Raw genomic sequence first — 19,649 nt, forward strand, 5'->3', positions numbered from 1 at the left:
TAGGAACTGGAAGCACAAGGTTTCTTTCGAGAAAACTCATTTTCTTCTATGAACCATTCCGGCCGTAAGTAAAAGCACGGTAACAACAGTGCTTTTCAGGTAGCTTCGGGGCCGCATCAACGGAGCTTTCATAATGGGAAAACTAGCCTTGTGCCATCAGTCTCTAATTTCTAGGTTGACACGCAGCATACACGCAGGAGCAGAGCTTCCTGGTTCTACGCAGTGTTCTGGTACTGAAACGGGTGCTGAAGCAAGGCCCCTAGGAGTGTTGAAAAGCTTACTACCTTGAAACTAAAGCAGAACAACGATGAAGGCCTCATGGAGCTGCTGCACGCCTCTCGTTTTGCAAGGATAATCAGGGCCTTACTTCGAAGCTTGGGCTCACGTTGACTTTCACTTTAGGTATAGCGCAGAGCAGGGTGAGCTTCCAACAAGGAACTGGAAACCCAAGGTTTCTTAGGAGAAAACTCATTTTCTTCTCAGAACCATGCCGGCAGTGAGGAAAACCCCGGCAACAACAATGCTTTTCAGGTAGCTTCGAGGCCGCATGAACGGAGCTTTCATAATGGGAAAAGAAGCCTTATGCCATCAGTCTCCAATTTCTAGGTTGACACGCAGCATACACGCAGGACCAGAGCTTACTGGCTCTACGCAGTGTTCTGGTACCGAAACGGTTGCTTAAGCAAAGTCCCTAGGAGTCTTGGAAAGCTTACTACCGTGAAACTAAAGCAGAACAGCGATGAAGGCCTCATGGAGCTGCTGCACGCCTCCCGTTTTGCCAGCATAATCAGGGCCTTACTTCGAGGCTAGTGCTCACATTGACTTTCACGTTTGGTATAGAGCAGAGCAGGGTGAGCTTCCAACTAGGAACTGGAAGCACAAGGTTTCTTTCGAGAAAACTCATTTTCTTCTATGAACCATGCCGGCTGTAAGTAAAAGCACGGTAACAACAGTGCTTTTCAGGTAGCTTCGGGGCCGCATCAACGGAGCTTTCATAATGGGAAAACTAGCCTTGTGCCATCAGTCTCTAATTTCTAGGTTGACACGCAGCATACACGCAGGAGCAGAGCTTCCTGGTTCTACGCAGTGTTCTGGTACTGAAACGGGTGCTGAAGCAAGGCCCCTAGGAGTGTTGAAAAGCTTACTACCTTGAAACTAAAGCAGAACAACGATGAAGGCCTCATGGAGCTGCTGCACGCCTCTCGTTTTGCAAGGATAATCAGGGCCTTACTTCGAAGCTTGGGCTCACGTTGACTTTCACTTTAGGTATAGCGCAGAGCAGGGTGAGCTTCCAACATGGAACTGGAAACCCAAGGTTTCTTAGGAGAAAACTCATTTTCTTCTCAGAACCATGCCGGCAGTGAGGAAAACCCCGGCAACAACAATGCTTTTCAGGTAGCTTCGAGGCCGCATGAACGGAGCTTTCATAATGGGAAAAGAAGCCTTATGCCATCAGTCTCCAATTTCTAGGTTGACACGCAGCATACACGCAGGACCAGAGCTTACTGTCTCTACACAGTGTTCTGGTACAGAAACGGTTGCTTAAGCAAAGTCCCTAGGAGTCTTGGAAAGCTTACTACCGTGAAACAAAAGCAGAACAGCGATGAAGGCCTCATGGAGCTGCTGCACGCCTCCCGTTTTGCCAGCATAATCAGGGCCTTACTTCGAGGCTAGTTCTCACATTGACTTTCACGTTTGGTATAGAGCAGAGCAGGGTGAGCTTCCAACTAGGAACTGGAAGCACAAGGTTTCTTTCGAGAAAACTCATTTTCTTCTATGAACCATGCCGGCCGTAAGTAAAAGCACGGTAACAACAGTGCTTTTCAGGTAGCTTCGGGGCCGCATCAACGGAGCTTTCATAATGGGAAAACTAGCCTTGTGCCATCAGTCTCTAATTTCTAGGTTGACACGCAGCATACACGCAGGAGCAGAGCTTCCTGGTTCTACGCAGTGTTCTGGTACTGAAACGGGTGCTGAAGCAAGGCCCCTAGGAGTGTTGAAAAGCTTACTACCTTGAAACTAAAGCAGAACAACGATGAAGGCCTCATGGAGCTGCTGCACGCCTCTCGTTTTGCAAGGATAATCAGGGCCTTACTTCGAAGCTTGGGCTCACGTTGACTTTCACTTTAGGTATAGCGCAGAGCAGGGTGAGCTTCCAACAAGGAACTGGAAACCCAAGGTTTCTTAGGAGAAAACTCATTTTCTTCTCAGAACCATGCCGGCAGTGAGGAAAACCCCGGCAACAACAATGCTTTTCAGGTAGCTTCGAGGCCGCATGAACGGAGCTTTCATAATGGGAAAAGAAGCCTTATGCCATCAGTCTCCAATTTCTAGGTTGACACGCAGCATACACGCAGGACCAGAGCTTACTGTCTCTACGCAGTGTTCTGGTACCGAAACGGTTGCTTAAGCAAAGTCCCTAGGAGTCTTGGAAAGCTTACTACCGTGAAACTAAAGCAGAACAGCGATGAAGGCCTCATGGAGCTGCTGCACGCCTCCCGTTTTGCCAGCATAATCAGGGCCTTACTTCGAGGCTAGTGCTCACATTGACTTTCACGTTTGGTATAGAGCAGAGCAGGGTGAGCTTCCAACTAGGAACTGGAAGCACAAGGTTTCTTTCGAGAAAACTCATTTTCTTCTATGAACCATGCCGGCTGTAAGTAAAAGCACGGTAACAACAGTGCTTTTCAGGTAGCTTCGGGGCCGCATCAACGGAGCTTTCATAATGGGAAAACTAGCCTTGTGCCATCAGTCTCTAATTTCTAGGTTGACACGCAGCATACACGCAGGAGCAGAGCTTCCTGGTTCTACGCAGTGTTCTGGTACTGAAACGGGTGCTGAAGCAAGGCCCCTAGGAGTGTTGAAAAGCTTACTACCTTGAAACTAAAGCAGAACAACGATGAAGGCCTCATGGAGCTGCTGCACGCCTCTCGTTTTGCAAGGATAATCAGGGCCTTACTTCGAAGCTTGGGCTCACGTTGACTTTCACTTTAGGTATAGCGCAGAGCAGGGTGAGCTTCCAACAAGGAACTGGAAACCCAAGGTTTCTTAGGAGAAAACTCATTTTCTTCTCAGAACCATGCCGGCAGTGTGGAAAACCCCGGCAACAACAATGCTTTTCAGGTAGCTTCGACGCCGCATGAACGGAGCTTTCATAATGGGAAAAGAAGCCTTATGCCATCAGTCTCCAATTTCTAGGTTGACACGCAGCATACACGCAGGACCAGAGCTTACTGTCTCTACACAGTGTTCTGGTACAGAAACGGTTGCTTAAGCAAAGTCCCTAGGAGTCTTGGAAAGCTTACTACCGTGAAACAAAAGCAGAACAGCGATGAAGGCCTCATGGAGCTGCTGCACGCCTCCCGTTTTGCCAGCATAATCAGGGCCTTACTTCGAGGCTAGTTCTCACATTGACTTTCACGTTTAGTATAGAGCAGAGCAGGGTGAGCTTCCAACTAGGAACTGGAAGCACAAGGTTTCTTTCGAGAAAACTCATTTTCTTCTATGAACCATGCCGGCCGTAAGTAAAAGCACGGTAACAACAGTGCTTTTCAGGTAGCTTCGGGGCCGCATCAACGGAGCTTTCATAATGGGAAAACTAGCCTTGTGCCATCAGTCTCTAATTTCTAGGTTGACACGCAGCATACACGCAGGAGCAGAGCTTCCTGCTTCTACGCAGTGTTCTGGTACTGAAACGGGTGCTGAAGCAAGGCCCCTAGGAGTGTTGAAAAGCTTACTACCTTGAAACTAAAGCAGAACAACGATGAAGGCCTCATGGAGCTGCTGCACGCCTCTCGTTTTGCAAGGATAATCAGGGCCTTACTTCGAAGCTTGGGCTCACGTTGACTTTCACTTTAGGTATAGCGCAGAGCAGGGTGAGCTTCCAACAAGGAACTGGAAACCCAAGGTTTCTTAGGAGAAAACTCATTTTCTTCTCAGAACCATGCCGGCAGTGAGGAAAACCCCGGCAACAACAATGCTTTTCAGGTAGCTTCGAGGCCGCATGAACGGAGCTTTCATAATGGGAAAAGAAGCCTTATGCCATCAGTCTCCAATTTCTAGGTTGACACGCAGCATACACGCAGGACCAGAGCTTACTGTCTCTACGCAGTGTTCTGGTACCGAAACGGTTGCTTAAGCAAAGTCCCTAGGAGTCTTGGAAAGCTTACTACCGTGAAAGTAAAGCAGAACAGCGATGAAGGCCTCATGGAGCTGCTGCACGCCTCCCGTTTTGCCAGCATAATCAGGGCCTTACTTCGAGGCTAGTGCTCACATTGACTTTCACGTTTGGTATAGAGCAGAGCAGGGTGAGCTTCCAACTAGGAACTGGAAGCACAAGGTTTCTTTCGAGAAAACTCATTTTCTTCTATGAACCATGCCGGCTGTAAGTAAAAGCACGGTAACAACAGTGCTTTTCAGGTAGCTTCGGGGCCGCATCAACGGAGCTTTCATAATGGGAAAACTAGCCTTGTGCCATCAGTCTCTAATTTCTAGGTTGACACGCAGCATACACGCAGGAGCAGAGCTTCCTGGTTCTACGCAGTGTTCTGGTACTGAAACGGGTGCTGAAGCAAGGCCCCTAGGAGTGTTGAAAAGCTTACTACCTTGAAACTAAAGCAGAACAACGATGAAGGCCTCATGGAGCTGCTGCACGCCTCTCGTTTTGCAAGGATAATCAGGGCCTTACTTCGAAGCTTGGGCTCACGTTGACTTTCACTTTAGGTATAGAGCAGAGCAGGGTGAGCTTCCAACAAGGAACTGGAAACCCAAGGTTTCTTAGGAGAAAACTCATTTTCTTCTCAGAACCATGCCGGCAGTGTGGAAAACCCCGGCAACAACAATGCTTTTCAGGTAGCTTCGACGCCGCATGAACGGAGCTTTCATAATGGGAAAAGAAGCCTTATGCCATCAGTCTCCAATTTCTAGGTTGACACGCAGCATACACGCAGGACCAGAGCTTACTGTCTCTACACAGTGTTCTGGTACAGAAACGGTTGCTTAAGCAAAGTCCCTAGGAGTCTTGGAAAGCTTACTACCGTGAAACAAAAGCAGAACAGCGATGAAGGCCTCATGGAGCTGCTGCACGCCTCCCGTTTTGCCAGCATAATCAGGGCCTTACTTCGAGGCTAGTGCTCACATTGACTTTCACGTTTGGTATAGAGCAGAGCAGGGTGAGCTTCCAACTAGGAACTGGAAGCACAAGGTTTCTTTCGAGAAAACTCATTTTCTTCTATGAACCATGCCGGCTGTAAGTAAAAGCACGGTAACAACAGTGCTTTTCAGGTAGCTTCGGGGCCGCATCAACGGAGCTTTCATAATGGGAAAACTAGCCTTGTGCCATCAGTCTCTAATTTCTAGGTTGACACGCAGCATACACGCAGGAGCAGAGCTTCCTGGTTCTACGCAGTGTTCTGGTACTGAAACGGGTGCTGAAGCAAGGCCCCTAGGAGTGTTGAAAAGCTTACTACCTTGAAACTAAAGCAGAACAACGATGAAGGCCTCATGGAGCTGCTGCACGCCTCTCGTTTTGCAAGGATAATCAGGGCCTTACTTCGAAGCTTGGGCTCACGTTGACTTTCACTTTAGGTATAGCGCAGAGCAGGGTGAGCTTCCAACAAGGAACTGGAAACCCAAGGTTTCTTAGGAGAAAACTCATTTTCTTCTCAGAACCATGCCGGCAGTGAGGAAAACCCCGGCAACAACAATGCTTTTCAGGTAGCTTCGAGGCCGCATGAACGGAGCTTTCATAATGGGAAAAGAAGCCTTATGCCATCAGTCTCCAATTTCTAGGTTGACACGCAGCATACACGCAGGACCAGAGCTTACTGTCTCTACGCAGTGTTCTGGTACCGAAACGGTTGCTTAAGCAAAGTCCCTAGGAGTCTTGGAAAGCTTACTACCGTGAAACTAAAGCAGAACAGCGATGAAGGCCTCATGGAGCTGCTGCACGCCTCCCGTTTTGCCAGCATAATCAGGGCCTTACTTCGAGGCTAGTGCTCACATTGACTTTCACGTTTGGTATAGAGCAGAGCAGGGTGAGCTTCCAACTAGGAACTGGAAGCACAAGGTTTCTTTCGAGAAAACTCATTTTCTTCTATGAACCATGCCGGCTGTAAGTAAAAGCACGGTAATAACAGTGCTTTTCAGGTAGCTTCGGGGCCGCATCAACGGAGCTTTCATAATGGGAAAACTAGCCTTGTGCCATCAGTCTCTAATTTCTAGGTTGACACGCAGCATACACGCAGGAGCAGAGCTTCCTGGTTCTACGCAGTGTTCTGGTACTGAAACGGGTGCTGAAGCAAGGCCCCTAGGAGTGTTGAAAAGCTTACTACCTTGAAACTAAAGCAGAACAACGATGAAGGCCTCATGGAGCTGCTGCACGCCTCTCGTTTTGCAAGGATAATCAGGGCCTTACTTCGAAGCTTGGGCTCACGTTGACTTTCACTTTAGGTATAGAGCAGAGCAGGGTGAGCTTCCAACAAGGAACTGGAAACCCAAGGTTTCTTAGGAGAAAACTCATTTTCTTCTCAGAACCATGCCGGCAGTGTGGAAAACCCCGGCAACAACAATGCTTTTCAGGTAGCTTCGAGGCCGCATGAACGGAGCTTTCATAATGGGAAAAGAAGCCTTATGCCATCAGTCTCCAATTTCTAGGTTGACACGCAGCATACACGCAGGACCAGAGCTTACTGTCTCTACACAGTGTTCTGGTACAGAAACGGTTGCTTAAGCAAAGTCCCTAGGAGTCTTGGAAAGCTTACTACCGTGAAACAAAAGCAGAACAGCGATGAAGGCCTCATGGAGCTGCTGCACGCCTCCCGTTTTGCCAGCATAATCAGGGCCTTACTTCGAGGCTAGTTCTCACATTGACTTTCACGTTTGGTATAGAGCAGAGCAGGGTGAGCTTCCAACTAGGAACTGGAAGCACAAGGTTTCTTTCGAGAAAACTCATTTTCTTCTATGAACCATGCCGGCCGTAAGTAAAAGCACGGTAACAACAGTGCTTTTCAGGTAGCTTCGGGGCCGCATCAACGGAGCTTTCATAATGGGAAAACTAGCCTTGTGCCATCAGTCTCTAATTTCTAGGTTGACACGCAGCATACACGCAGGAGCAGAGCTTCCTGGTTCTACGCAGTGTTCTGGTACTGAAACGGGTGCTGAAGCAAGGCCCCTAGGAGTGTTGAAAAGCTTACTACCTTGAAACTAAAGCAGAACAACGATGAAGGCCTCATGGAGCTGCTGCACGCCTCTCGTTTTGCAAGGATAATCAGGGCCTTACTTCGAAGCTTGGGCTCACGTTGACTTTCACTTTAGGTATAGCGCAGAGCAGGGTGAGCTTCCAACAAGGAACTGGAAACCCAAGGTTTCTTAGGAGAAATCTCATTTTCTTCTCAGAACCATGCCGGCAGTGAGGAAAACCCCGGCAACAACAATGCTTTTCAGGTAGCTTCGAGGCCGCATGAACGGAGCTTTCATAATGGGAAAAGAAGCCTTATGCCATCAGTCTCCAATTTCTAGGTTGACACGCAGCATACACGCAGGACCAGAGCTTACTGTCTCTACGCAGTGTTCTGGTACCGAAACGGTTGCTTAAGCAATGTCCCTAGGAGTCTTGGAAAGCTTACTACCGTGAAACTAAAGCAGAACAGCGATGAAGGCCTCATGGAGCTGCTGCACGCCTCCCGTTTTGCCAGCATAATCAGGGCCTTACTTCGAGGCTAGTGCTCACATTGACTTTCACGTTTGGTATAGAGCAGAGCAGGGTGAGCTTCCAACTAGGAACTGGAAGCACAAGGTTTCTTTCGAGAAAACTCATTTTCTTCTATGAACCATGCCGGCTGTAAGTAAAAGCACGGTAACAACAGTGCTTTTCAGGTAGCTTCGGGGCCGCATCAACGGAGCTTTCATAATGGGAAAACTAGCCTTGTGCCATCAGTCTCTAATTTCTAGGTTGACACGCAGCATACACGCAGGAGCAGAGCTTCCTGGTTCTACGCAGTGTTCTGGTACTGAAACGGGTGCTGAAGCAAGGCCCCTAGGAGTGTTGAAAAGCTTACTACCTTGAAACTAAAGCAGAACAACGATGAAGGCCTCATGGAGCTGCTGCACGCCTCTCGTTTTGCAAGGATAATCAGGGCCTTACTTCGAAGCTTGGGCTCACGTTGACTTTCACTTTAGGTATAGAGCAGAGCAGGGTGAGCTTCCAACAAGGAACTGGAAACCCAAGGTTTCTTAGGAGAAAACTCATTTTCTTCTCAGAACCATGCCGGCAGTGTGGAAAACCCCGGCAACAACAATGCTTTTCAGGTAGCTTCGAGGCCGCATGAACGGAGCTTTCATAATGGGAAAAGAAGCCTTATGCCATCAGTCTCCAATTTCTAGGTTGACACGCAGCATACACGCAGGACCAGAGCTTACTGTCTCTACGCAGTGTTCTGGTACAGAAACGGTTGCTTAAGCAAAGTCCCTAGGAGTCTTGGAAAGCTTACTACCGTGAAACAAAAGCAGAACAGCGATGAAGGCCTCATGGAGCTGCTGCACGCCTCCCGTTTTGCCAGCATAATCAGGGCCTTACTTCGAGGCTAGTTCTCACATTGACTTTCACGTTTGGTATAGAGCAGAGCAGGGTGAGCTTCCAACTAGGAACTGGAAGCACAAGGTTTCTTTCGAGAAAACTCATTTTCTTCTATGAACCATGCCGGCCGTAAGTAAAAGCACGGTAACAACAGTGCTTTTCAGGTAGCTTCGGGGCCGCATCAACGGAGCTTTCATAATGGGAAAACTAGCCTTGTGCCATCAGTCTCTAATTTCTAGGTTGACACGCAGCATACACGCAGGAGCAGAGCTTCCTGGTTCTACGCAGTGTTCTGGTACTGAAACGGGTGCTGAAGCAAGGCCCCTAGGAGTGTTGAAAAGCTTACTACCTTGAAACTAAAGCAGAACAACGATGAAGGCCTCATGGAGCTGCTGCACGCCTCTCGTTTTGCAAGGATAATCAGGGCCTTACTTCGAAGCTTGGGCTCACGTTGACTTTCACTTTAGGTATAGAGCAGAGCAGGGTGAGCTTCCAACAAGGAACTGGAAACCCAAGGTTTCTTAGGAGAAAACTCATTTTCTTCTCAGAACCATGCCGGCAGTGTGGAAAACCCCGGCAACAACAATGCTTTTCAGGTAGCTTCGACGCCGCATGAACGGAGCTTTCATAATGGGAAAAGAAGGCTTATGCCATCAGTCTCCAATTTCTAGGTTGACACGCAGCATACACGCAGGACCAGAGCTTACTGTCTCTACACAGTGTTCTGGTACAGAAACGGTTGCTTAAGCAAAGTCCCTAGGAGTCTTGGAAAGCTTACTACCGTGAAACAAAAGCAGAACAGCGATGAAGGCCTCATGGAGCTGCTGCACGCCTCCCGTTTTGCCAGCATAATCAGGGCCTTACTTCGAGGCTAGTGCTCACATTGACTTTCACGTTTGGTATAGAGCAGAGCAGGGTGAGCTTCCAACTAGGAACTGGAAGCACAAGGTTTCTTTCGAGAAAACTCATTTTCTTCTATGAACCATGCCGGCTGTAAGTAAAAGCACGGTAACAACAGTGCTTTTCAGGTAGCTTCGGGGCCGCATCAACGGAGCTTTCATAATGGGAAAACTAGCCTTGTGCCATCAGTCTCTAATTTCTAGGTTGACACGCAGCATACACGCAGGAGCAGAGCTTCCTGGTTCTACGCAGTGTTCTGGTACTGAAACGGGTGCTGAAGCAAGGCCCCTAGGAGTGTTGAAAAGCTTACTACCTTGAAACTAAAGCAGAACAACGATGAAGGCCTCATGGAGCTGCTGCACGCCTCTCGTTTTGCAAGGATAATCAGGGCCTTACTTCGAAGCTTGGGCTCACGTTGACTTTCACTTTAGGTATAGCGCAGAGCAGGGTGAGCTTCCAACAAGGAACTGGAAACCCAAGGTTTCTTAGGAGAAAACTCATTTTCTTCTCAGAACCATGCCGGCAGTGAGGAAAACCCCGGCAACAACAATGCTTTTCAGGTAGCTTCGAGGCCGCATGAACGGAGCTTTCATAATGGGAAAAGAAGCCTTATGCCATCAGTCTCCAATTTCTAGGTTGACACGCAGCATACACGCAGGACCAGAGCTTACTGTCTCTACGCAGTGTTCTGGTACCGAAACGGTTGCTTAAGCAAAGTCCCTAGGAGTCTTGGAAAGCTTACTACCGTGAAACTAAAGCAGAACAGCGATGAAGGCCTCATGGAGCTGCTGCACGCCTCCCGTTTTGCCAGCATAATCAGGGCCTTACTTCGAGGCTAGTGCTCACATTGACTTTCACGTTTGGTATAGAGCAGAGCAGGGTGAGCTTCCAACTAGGAACTGGAAGCACAAGGTTTCTTTCGAGAAAACTCATTTTCTTCTATGAACCATGCCGGCTGTAAGTAAAAGCACGGTAACAACAGTGCTTTTCAGGTAGCTTCGGGGCCGCATCAACGGAGCTTTCATAATGGGAAAACTAGCCTTGTGCCATCAGTCTCTAATTTCTAGGTTGACACGCAGCATACACGCAGGAGCAGAGCTTCCTGGTTCTACGCAGTGTTCTGGTACTGAAACGGGTGCTGAAGCAAGGCCCCTAGGAGTGTTGAAAAGCTTACTACCTTGAAACTAAAGCAGAACAACGATGAAGGCCTCATGGAGCTGCTGCACGCCTCTCGTTTTGCAAGGATAATCAGGGCCTTACTTCGAAGCTTGGGCTCACGTTGACTTTCACTTTAGGTATAGAGCAGAGCAGGGTGAGCTTCCAACAAGGAACTGGAAACCCAAGGTTTCTTAGGAGAAAACTCATTTTCTTCTCAGAACCATGCCGGCAGTGTGGAAAACCCCGGCAACAACAATGCTTTTCAGGTAGCTTCGAGGCCGCATGAACGGAGCTTTCATAATGGGAAAAGAAGCCTTATGCCATCAGTCTCCAATTTCTAGGTTGACACGCAGCATACACGCAGGACCAGAGCTTACTGTCTCTACACAGTGTTCTGGTACAGAAACGGTTGCTTAAGCAAAGTCCCTAGGAGTCTTGGAAAGCTTACTACCGTGAAACAAAAGCAGAACAGCGATGAAGGCCTCATGGAGCTGCTGCACGCCTCCCGTTTTGCCAGCATAATCAGGGCCTTACTTCGAGGCTAGTTCTCACATTGACTTTCACGTTTGGTATAGAGCAGAGCAGGGTGAGCTTCCAACTAGGAACTGGAAGCACAAGGTTTCTTTCGAGAAAACTCATTTTCTTCTATGAACCATGCCGGCCGTAAGTAAAAGCACGGTAACAACAGTGCTTTTCAGGTAGCTTCGGGGCCGCATCAACGGAGCTTTCATAATGGGAAAACTAGCCTTGTGCCATCAGTCTCTAATTTCTAGGTTGACACGCAGCATACACGCAGGAGCAGAGCTTCCTGGTTCTACGCAGTGTTCTGGTACTGAAACGGGTGCTGAAGCAAGGCCCCTAGGAGTGTTGAAAAGCTTACTACCTTGAAACTAAAGCAGAACAACGATGAAGGCCTCATGGAGCTGCTGCACGCCTCTCGTTTTGCAAGGATAATCAGGGCCTTACTTCGAAGCTTGGGCTCACGTTGACTTTCACTTTAGGTATAGCGCAGAGCAGGGTGAGCTTCCAACAAGGAACTGGAAACCCAAGGTTTCTTAGGAGAAAACTCATTTTCTTCTCAGAACCATGCCGGCAGTGAGGAAAACCCCGGCAACAACAATGCTTTTCAGGTAGCTTCGAGGCCGCATGAACGGAGCTTTCATAATGGGAAAAGAAGCCTTATGCCATCAGTCTCCAATTTCTAGGTTGACACGCAGCATACACGCAGGACCAGAGCTTACTGTCTCTACGCAGTGTTCTGGTACCGAAACGGTTGCTTAAGCAAAGTCCCTAGGAGTCTTGGAAAGCTTACTACCGTGAAACTAAAGCAGAACAGCGATGAAGGCCTCATGGAGCTGCTGCACGCCTCCCGTTTTGCCAGCATAATCAGGGCCTTACTTCGAGGCTAGTGCTCACATTGACTTTCACGTTTGGTATAGAGCAGAGCAGGGTGAGCTTCCAACTAGGAACTGGAAGCACAAGGTTTCTTTCGAGAAAACTCATTTTCTTCTATGAACCATGCCGGCTGTAAGTAAAAGCACGGTAACAACAGTGCTTTTCAGGTAGCTTCGGGGCCGCATCAACGGAGCTTTCATAATGGGAAAACTAGCCTTGTGCCATCAGTCTCTAATTTCTAGGTTGACACGCAGCATACACGCAGGAGCAGAGCTTCCTGGTTCTACGCAGTGTTCTGGTACTGAAACGGGTGCTGAAGCAAGGCCCCTAGGAGTGTTGAAAAGCTTACTACCTTGAAACTAAAGCAGAACAACGATGAAGGCCTCATGGAGCTGCTGCACGCCTCTCGTTTTGCAAGGATAATCAGGGCCTTACTTCGAAGCTTGGGCTCACGTTGACTTTCACTTTAGGTATAGAGCAGAGCAGGGTGAGCTTCCAACAAGGAACTGGAAACCCAAGGTTTCTTAGGAGAAAACTCATTTTCTTCTCAGAACCATGCCGGCAGTGTGGAAAACCCCGGCAACAACAATGCTTTTCAGGTAGCTTCGAGGCCGCATGAACGGAGCTTTCATAATGGGAAAAGAAGCCTTATGCCATCAGTCTCCAATTTCTAGGTTGACACGCAGCATACACGCAGGACCAGAGCTTACTGTCTCTACGCAGTGTTCTGGTACAGAAACGGTTGCTTAAGCAAAGTCCCTAGGAGTCTTGGAAAGCTTACTACCGTGAAACAAAAGCAGAACAGCGATGAAGGCCTCATGGAGCTGCTGCACGCCTCCCGTTTTGCCAGCATAATCAGGGCCTTACTTCGAGGCTAGTTCTCACATTGACTTTCACGTTTGGTATAGAGCAGAGCAGGGTGAGCTTCCAACTAGGAACTGGAAGCACAAGGTTTCTTTCGAGAAAACTCATTTTCTTCTATGAACCATGCCGGCCGTAAGTAAAAGCACGGTAACAACAGTGCTTTTCAGGTAGCTTCGGGGCCGCATCAACGGAGCTTTCATAATGGGAAAACTAGCCTTGTGCCATCAGTCTCTAATTTCTAGGTTGACACGCAGCATACACGCAGGAGCAGAGCTTCCTGGTTCTACGCAGTGTTCTGGTACTGAAACGGGTGCTGAAGCAAGGCCCCTAGGAGTGTTGAAAAGCTTACTACCTTGAAACTAAAGCAGAACAACGATGAAGGCCTCATGGAGCTGCTGCACGCCTCTCGTTTTGCAAGGATAATCAGGGCCTTACTTCGAAGCTTGGGCTCACGTTGACTTTCACTTTAGGTATAGCGCAGAGCAGGGTGAGCTTCCAACAAGGAACTGGAAACCCAAGGTTTCTTAGGAGAAAACTCATTTTCTTCTCAGAACCATGCCGGCAGTGAGGAAAACCCCGGCAACAACAATGCTTTTCAGGTAGCTTCGAGGCCGCATGAACGGAGCTTTCATAATGGGAAAAGAAGCCTTATGCCATCAGTCTCCAATTTCTAGGTTGACACGCAGCATACACGCAGGACCAGAGCTTACTGTCTCTACGCAGTGTTCTGGTACCGAAACGGTTGCTTAAGCAAAGTCCCTAGGAGTCTTGGAAAGCTTACTACCGTGAAACTAAAGCAGAACAGTGATGAAGGCCTCATGGAGCTGCTGCACGCCTCCCGTTTTGCCAGCATAATCAGGGCCTTACTTCGAGGCTAGTGCTCACATTGACTTTCACGTTTGGTATAGAGCAGAGCAGGGTGAGCTTCCAACTAGGAACTGGAAGCACAAGGTTTCTTTCGAGAAAACTCATTTTCTTCTATGAACCATGCCGGCTGTAAGTAAAAGCACGGTAACAACAGTGCTTTTCAGGTAGCTTCGGGGCCGCATCAACGGAGCTTTCATAATGGGAAAACTAGCCTTGTGCCATCAGTCTCTAATTTCTAGGTTGACACGCAGCATACACGCAGGAGCAGAGCTTCCTGGTTCTACGCAGTGTTCTGGTACTGAAACGGGTGCTGAAGCAAGGCCCCTAGGAGTGTTGAAAAGCTTACTACCTTGAAACTAAAGCAGAACAACGATGAAGGCCTCATGGAGCTGCTGCACGCCTCTCGTTTTGCAAGGATAATCAGGGCCTTACTTCGAAGCTTGGGCTCACGTTGACTTTCACTTTAGGTATAGCGCAGAGCAGGGTGAGCTTCCAACAAGGAACTGGAAACCCAAGGTTTCTTAGGAGAAAACTCATTTTCTTCTCAGAACCATGCCGGCAGTGAGGAAAACCCCGGCAACAACAATGCTTTTCAGGTAGCTTCGAGGCCGCATGAACGGAGCTTTCATAATGGGAAAAGAAGCCTTATGCCATCAGTCTCCAATTTCTAGGTTGACACGCAGCATACACGCAGGACCAGAGCTTACTGTCTCTACGCAGTGTTCTGGTACCGAAACGGTTGCTTAAGCAAAGTCCCTAGGAGTCTTGGAAAGCTTACTACCGTGAAACTAAAGCAGAACAGCGATGAAGGCCTCATGGAGCTGCTGCACGCCTCCCGTTTTGCCAGCATAATCAGGGCCTTACTTCGAGGCTAGTGCTCACATTGACTTTCACGTTTGGTATAGAGCAGAGCAGGGTGAGCTTCCAACTAGGAACTGGAAGCACAAGGTTTCTTTCGAGAAAACTCATTTTCTTCTATGAACCATGCCGGCTGTAAGTAAAAGCACGGTAACAACAGTGCTTTTCAGGTAGCTTCGGGGCCGCATCAACGGAGCTTTCATAATGGGAAAACTAGCCTTGTGCCATCAGTCTCTAATTTCTAGGTTGACACGCAGCATACACGCAGGAGCAGAGCTTCCTGGTTCTACGCAGTGTTCTGGTACTGAAACGGGTGCTGAAGCAAGGCCCCTAGGAGTGTTGAAAAGCTTACTACCTTGAAACTAAAGCAGAACAACGATGAAGGCCTCATGGAGCTGCTGCACGCCTCTCGTTTTGCAAGGATAATCAGGGCCTTACTTCGAAGCTTGGGCTCACGTTGACTTTCACTTTAGGTATAGAGCAGAGCAGGGTGAGCTTCCAACAAGGAACTGGAAACCCAAGGTTTCTTAGGAGAAAACTCATTTTCTTCTCAGAACCATGCCGGCAGTGTGGAAAACCCCGGCAACAACAATGCTTTTCAGGTAGCTTCGAGGCCGCATGAACGGAGCTTTCATAATGGGAAAAGAAGCCTTATGCCATCAGTCTCCAATTTCTAGGTTGACACGCAGCATACACGCAGGACCAGAGCTTACTGTCTCTACACAGTGTTCTGGTACAGAAACGGTTGCTTAAGCAAAGTCCCTAGGAGTCTTGGAAAGCTTACTACCGTGAAACAAAAGCAGAACAGCGATGAAGGCCTCATGGAGCTGCTGCACGCCTCCCGTTTTGCCAGCATAATCAGGGCCTTACTTCGAGGCTAGTTCTCACATTGACTTTCACGTTTGGTATAGAGCAGAGCAGGGTGAGCTTCCAACTAGGAACTGGAAGCACAAGGTTTCTTTCGAGAAAACTCATTTTCTTCTATGAACCATGCCGGCCGTAAGTAAAAGCACGGTAACAACAGTGCTTTTCAGGTAGCTTCGGGGCCGCATCAACGGAGCTTTCATAATGGGAAAACTAGCCTTGTGCCATCAGTCTCTAATTTCTAGGTTGACACGCAGCATACACGCAGGAGCAGAGCTTCCTGGTTCTACGCAGTGTTCTGGTACTGAAACGGGTGCTGAAGCAAGGCCCCTAGGAGTGTTGAAAAGCTTACTACCTTGAAACTAAAGCAGAACAACGATGAAGGCCTCATGGAGCTGCTGCACGCCTCTCGTTTTGCAAGGATAATCAGGGCCTTACTTCGAAGCTTGGGCTCACGTTGACTTTCACTTTAGGTATAGCGCAGAGCAGGGTGAGCTTCCAACAAGGAACTGGAAACCCAAGGTTTCTTAGGAGAAAACTCATTTTCTTCTCAGAACCATGCCGGCAGTGAGGAAAACCCCGGCAACAACAATGCTTTTCAGGTAGCTTCGAGGCCGCATGAACGGAGCTTTCATAATGGGAAAAGAAGCCTTATGCCATCAGTCTCCAATTTCTAGGTTGACACGCAGCATACACGCAGGACCAGAGCTTACTGTCTCTACGCAGTGTTCTGGTACCGAAACGGTTGCTTAAGCAAAGTCCCTAGGAGTCTTGGAAAGCTTACTACCGTGAAACTAAAGCAGAACAGCGATGAAGGCCTCATGGAGCTGCTGCACGCCTCCCGTTTTGCCAGCATAATCAGGGCCTTACTTCGAGGCTAGTGCTCACATTGACTTTCACGTTTGGTATAGAGCAGAGCAGGGTGAGCTTCCAACTAGGAACTGGAAGCACAAGGTTTCTTTCGAGAAAACTCATTTTCTTCTATGAACCATGCCGGCTGTAAGTAAAAGCACGGTAACAACAGTGCTTTTCAGGTAGCTTCGGGGCCGCATCAACGGAGCTTTCATAATGGGAAAACTAGCCTTGTGCCATCAGTCTCTAATTTCTAGGTTGACACGCAGCATACACGCAGGAGCAGAGCTTCCTGGTTCTACGCAGTGTTCTGGTACTGAAACGGGTGCTGAAGCAAGGCCCCTAGGAGTGTTGAAAAGCTTACTACCTTGAAACTAAAGCAGAACAACGATGAAGGCCTCATGGAGCTGCTGCACGCCTCTCGTTTTGCAAGGATAATCAGGGCCTTACTTCGAAGCTTGGGCTCACGTTGACTTTCACTTTAGGTATAGAGCAGAGCAGGGTGAGCTTCCAACAAGGAACTGGAAACCCAAGGTTTCTTAGGAGAAAACTCATTTTCTTCTCAGAACCATGCCGGCAGTGTGGAAAACCCCGGCAACAACAATGCTTTTCAGGTAGCTTCGAGGCCGCATGAACGGAGCTTTCATAATGGGAAAAGAAGCCTTATGCCATCAGTCTCCAATTTCTAGGTTGACACGCAGCATACACGCAGGACCAGAGCTTACTGTCTCTACGCAGTGTTCTGGTACAGAAACGGTTGCTTAAGCAAAGTCCCTAGGAGTCTTGGAAAGCTTACTACCGTGAAACAAAAGCAGAACAGCGATGAAGGCCTCATGGAGCTGCTGCACGCCTCCCGTTTTGCCAGCATAATCAGGGCCTTACTTCGAGGCTAGTTCTCACATTGACTTTCACGTTTGGTATAGAGCAGAGCAGGGTGAGCTTCCAACTAGGAACTGGAAGCACAAGGTTTCTTTCGAGAAAACTCATTTTCTTCTATGAACCATGCCGGCCGTAAGTAAAAGCACGGTAACAACAGTGCTTTTCAGGTAGCTTCGGGGCCGCATCAACGGAGCTTTCATAATGGGAAAACTAGCCTTGTGCCATCAGTCTCTAATTTCTAGGTTGACACGCAGCATACACGCAGGAGCAGAGCTTCCTGGTTCTACGCAGTGTTCTGGTACTGAAACGGGTGCTGAAGCAAGGCCCCTAGGAGTGTTGAAAAGCTTACTACCTTGAAACTAAAGCAGAACAACGATGAAGGCCTCATGGAGCTGCTGCACGCCTCTCGTTTTGCAAGGATAATCAGGGCCTTACTTCGAAGCTTGGGCTCACGTTGACTTTCACTTTAGGTATAGCGCAGAGCAGGGTGAGCTTCCAACAAGGAACTGGAAACCCAAGGTTTCTTAGGAGAAAACTCATTTTCTTCTCAGAACCATGCCGGCAGTGAGGAAAACCCCGGCAACAACAATGCTTTTCAGGTAGCTTCGAGGCCGCATGAACGGAGCTTTCATAATGGGAAAAGAAGCCTTATGCCATCAGTCTCCAATTTCTAGGTTGACACGCAGCATACACGCAGGACCAGAGCTTACTGTCTCTACGCAGTGTTCTGGTACCGAAACGGTTGCTTAAGCAAAGTCCCTAGGAGTCTTGGAAAGCTTACTACCGTGAAACTAAAGCAGAACAGCGATGAAGGCCTCATGGAGCTGCTGCACGCCTCCCGTTTTGCCAGCATAATCAGGGCCTTACTTCGAGGCTAGTGCTCACATTGACTTTCACGTTTGGTATAGAGCAGAGCAGGGTGAGCTTCCAACTAGGAACTGGAAGCACAAGGTTTCTTTCGAGAAAACTCATTTTCTTCTATGAACCATGCCGGCTGTAAGTAAAAGCACGGTAACAACAGTGCTTTTCAGGTAGCTTCGGGGCCGCATCAACGGAGCTTTCATAATGGGAAAACTAGCCTTGTGCCATCAGTCTCTAATTTCTAGGTTGACACGCAGCATACACGCAGGAGCAGAGCTTCCTGGTTCTACGCAGTGTTCTGGTACTGAAACGGGTGCTGAAGCAAGGCCCCTAGGAGTGTTGAAAAGCTTACTACCTTGAAACTAAAGCAGAACAACGATGAAGGCCTCATGGAGCTGCTGCACGCCTCTCGTTTTGCAAGGATAATCAGGGCCTTACTTCGAAGCTTGGGCTCACGTTGACTTTCACTTTAGGTATAGCGCAGAGCAGGGTGAGCTTCCAACATGGAACTGGAAACCCAAGGTTTCTTAGGAGAAAACTCATTTTCTTCTCAGAACCATGCCGGCAGTGAGGAAAACCCCGGCAACAACAATGCTTTTCAGGTAGCTTCGAGGCCGCATGAACGGAGCTTTCATAATGGGAAAAGAAGCCTTATGCCATCAGTCTCCAATTTCTAGGTTGACACGCAGCATACACGCAGGACCAGAGCTTACTGTCTCTACACAGTGTTCTGGTACAGAAATGGTTGCTTAAGCAAAGTCCCTAGGAGTCTTGGAAAGCTTACTACCGTGAAACAAAAGCAGAACAGCGATGAAGGCCTCATGGAGCTGCTGCACGCCTCCCGTTTTGCCAGCATAATCAGGGCCTTACTTCGAGGCTAGTTCTCACATTGACTTTCACGTTTGGTATAGAGCAGAGCAGGGTGAGCTTCCAACTAGGAACTGGAAGCACAAGGTTTCTTTCGAGAAAACTCATTTTCTTCTATGAACCATGCCGGCCGTAAGTAAAAGCACGGTAACAACAGTGCTTTTCAGGTAGCTTCGGGGCCGCATCAACGGAGCTTTCATAATGGGAAAACTAGCCTTGTGCCATCAGTCTCTAATTTCTAGGTTGACACGCAGCATACACGCAGGAGCAGAGCTTCCTGGTTCTACGCAGTGTTCTGGTACTGAAACGGGTGCTGAAGCAAGGCCCCTAGGAGTGTTGAAAAGCTTACTACCTTGAAACTAAAGCAGAACAACGATGAAGGCCTCATGGAGCTGCTGCACGCCTCTCGTTTTGCAAGGATAATCAGGGCCTTACTTCGAAGCTTGGGCTCACGTTGACTTTCACTTTAGGTATAGCGCAGAGCAGGGTGAGCTTCCAACAAGGAACTGGAAACCCAAGGTTTCTTAGGAGAAAACTCATTTTCTTCTCAGAACCATGCCGGCAGTGAGGAAAACCCCGGCAACAACAATGCTTTTCAGGTAGCTTCGAGGCCGCATGAACGGAGCTTTCATAATGGGAAAAGAAGCCTTATGCCATCAGTCTCCAATTTCTAGGTTGACACGCAGCATACACGCAGGACCAGAGCTTA

Source organism: Eubalaena glacialis, chromosome X (assembly GCF_028564815.1).
Source record: "Eubalaena glacialis isolate mEubGla1 chromosome X, mEubGla1.1.hap2.+ XY, whole genome shotgun sequence".
Taxonomy (NCBI): Eukaryota; Metazoa; Chordata; class Mammalia; order Artiodactyla; family Balaenidae; genus Eubalaena; species Eubalaena glacialis.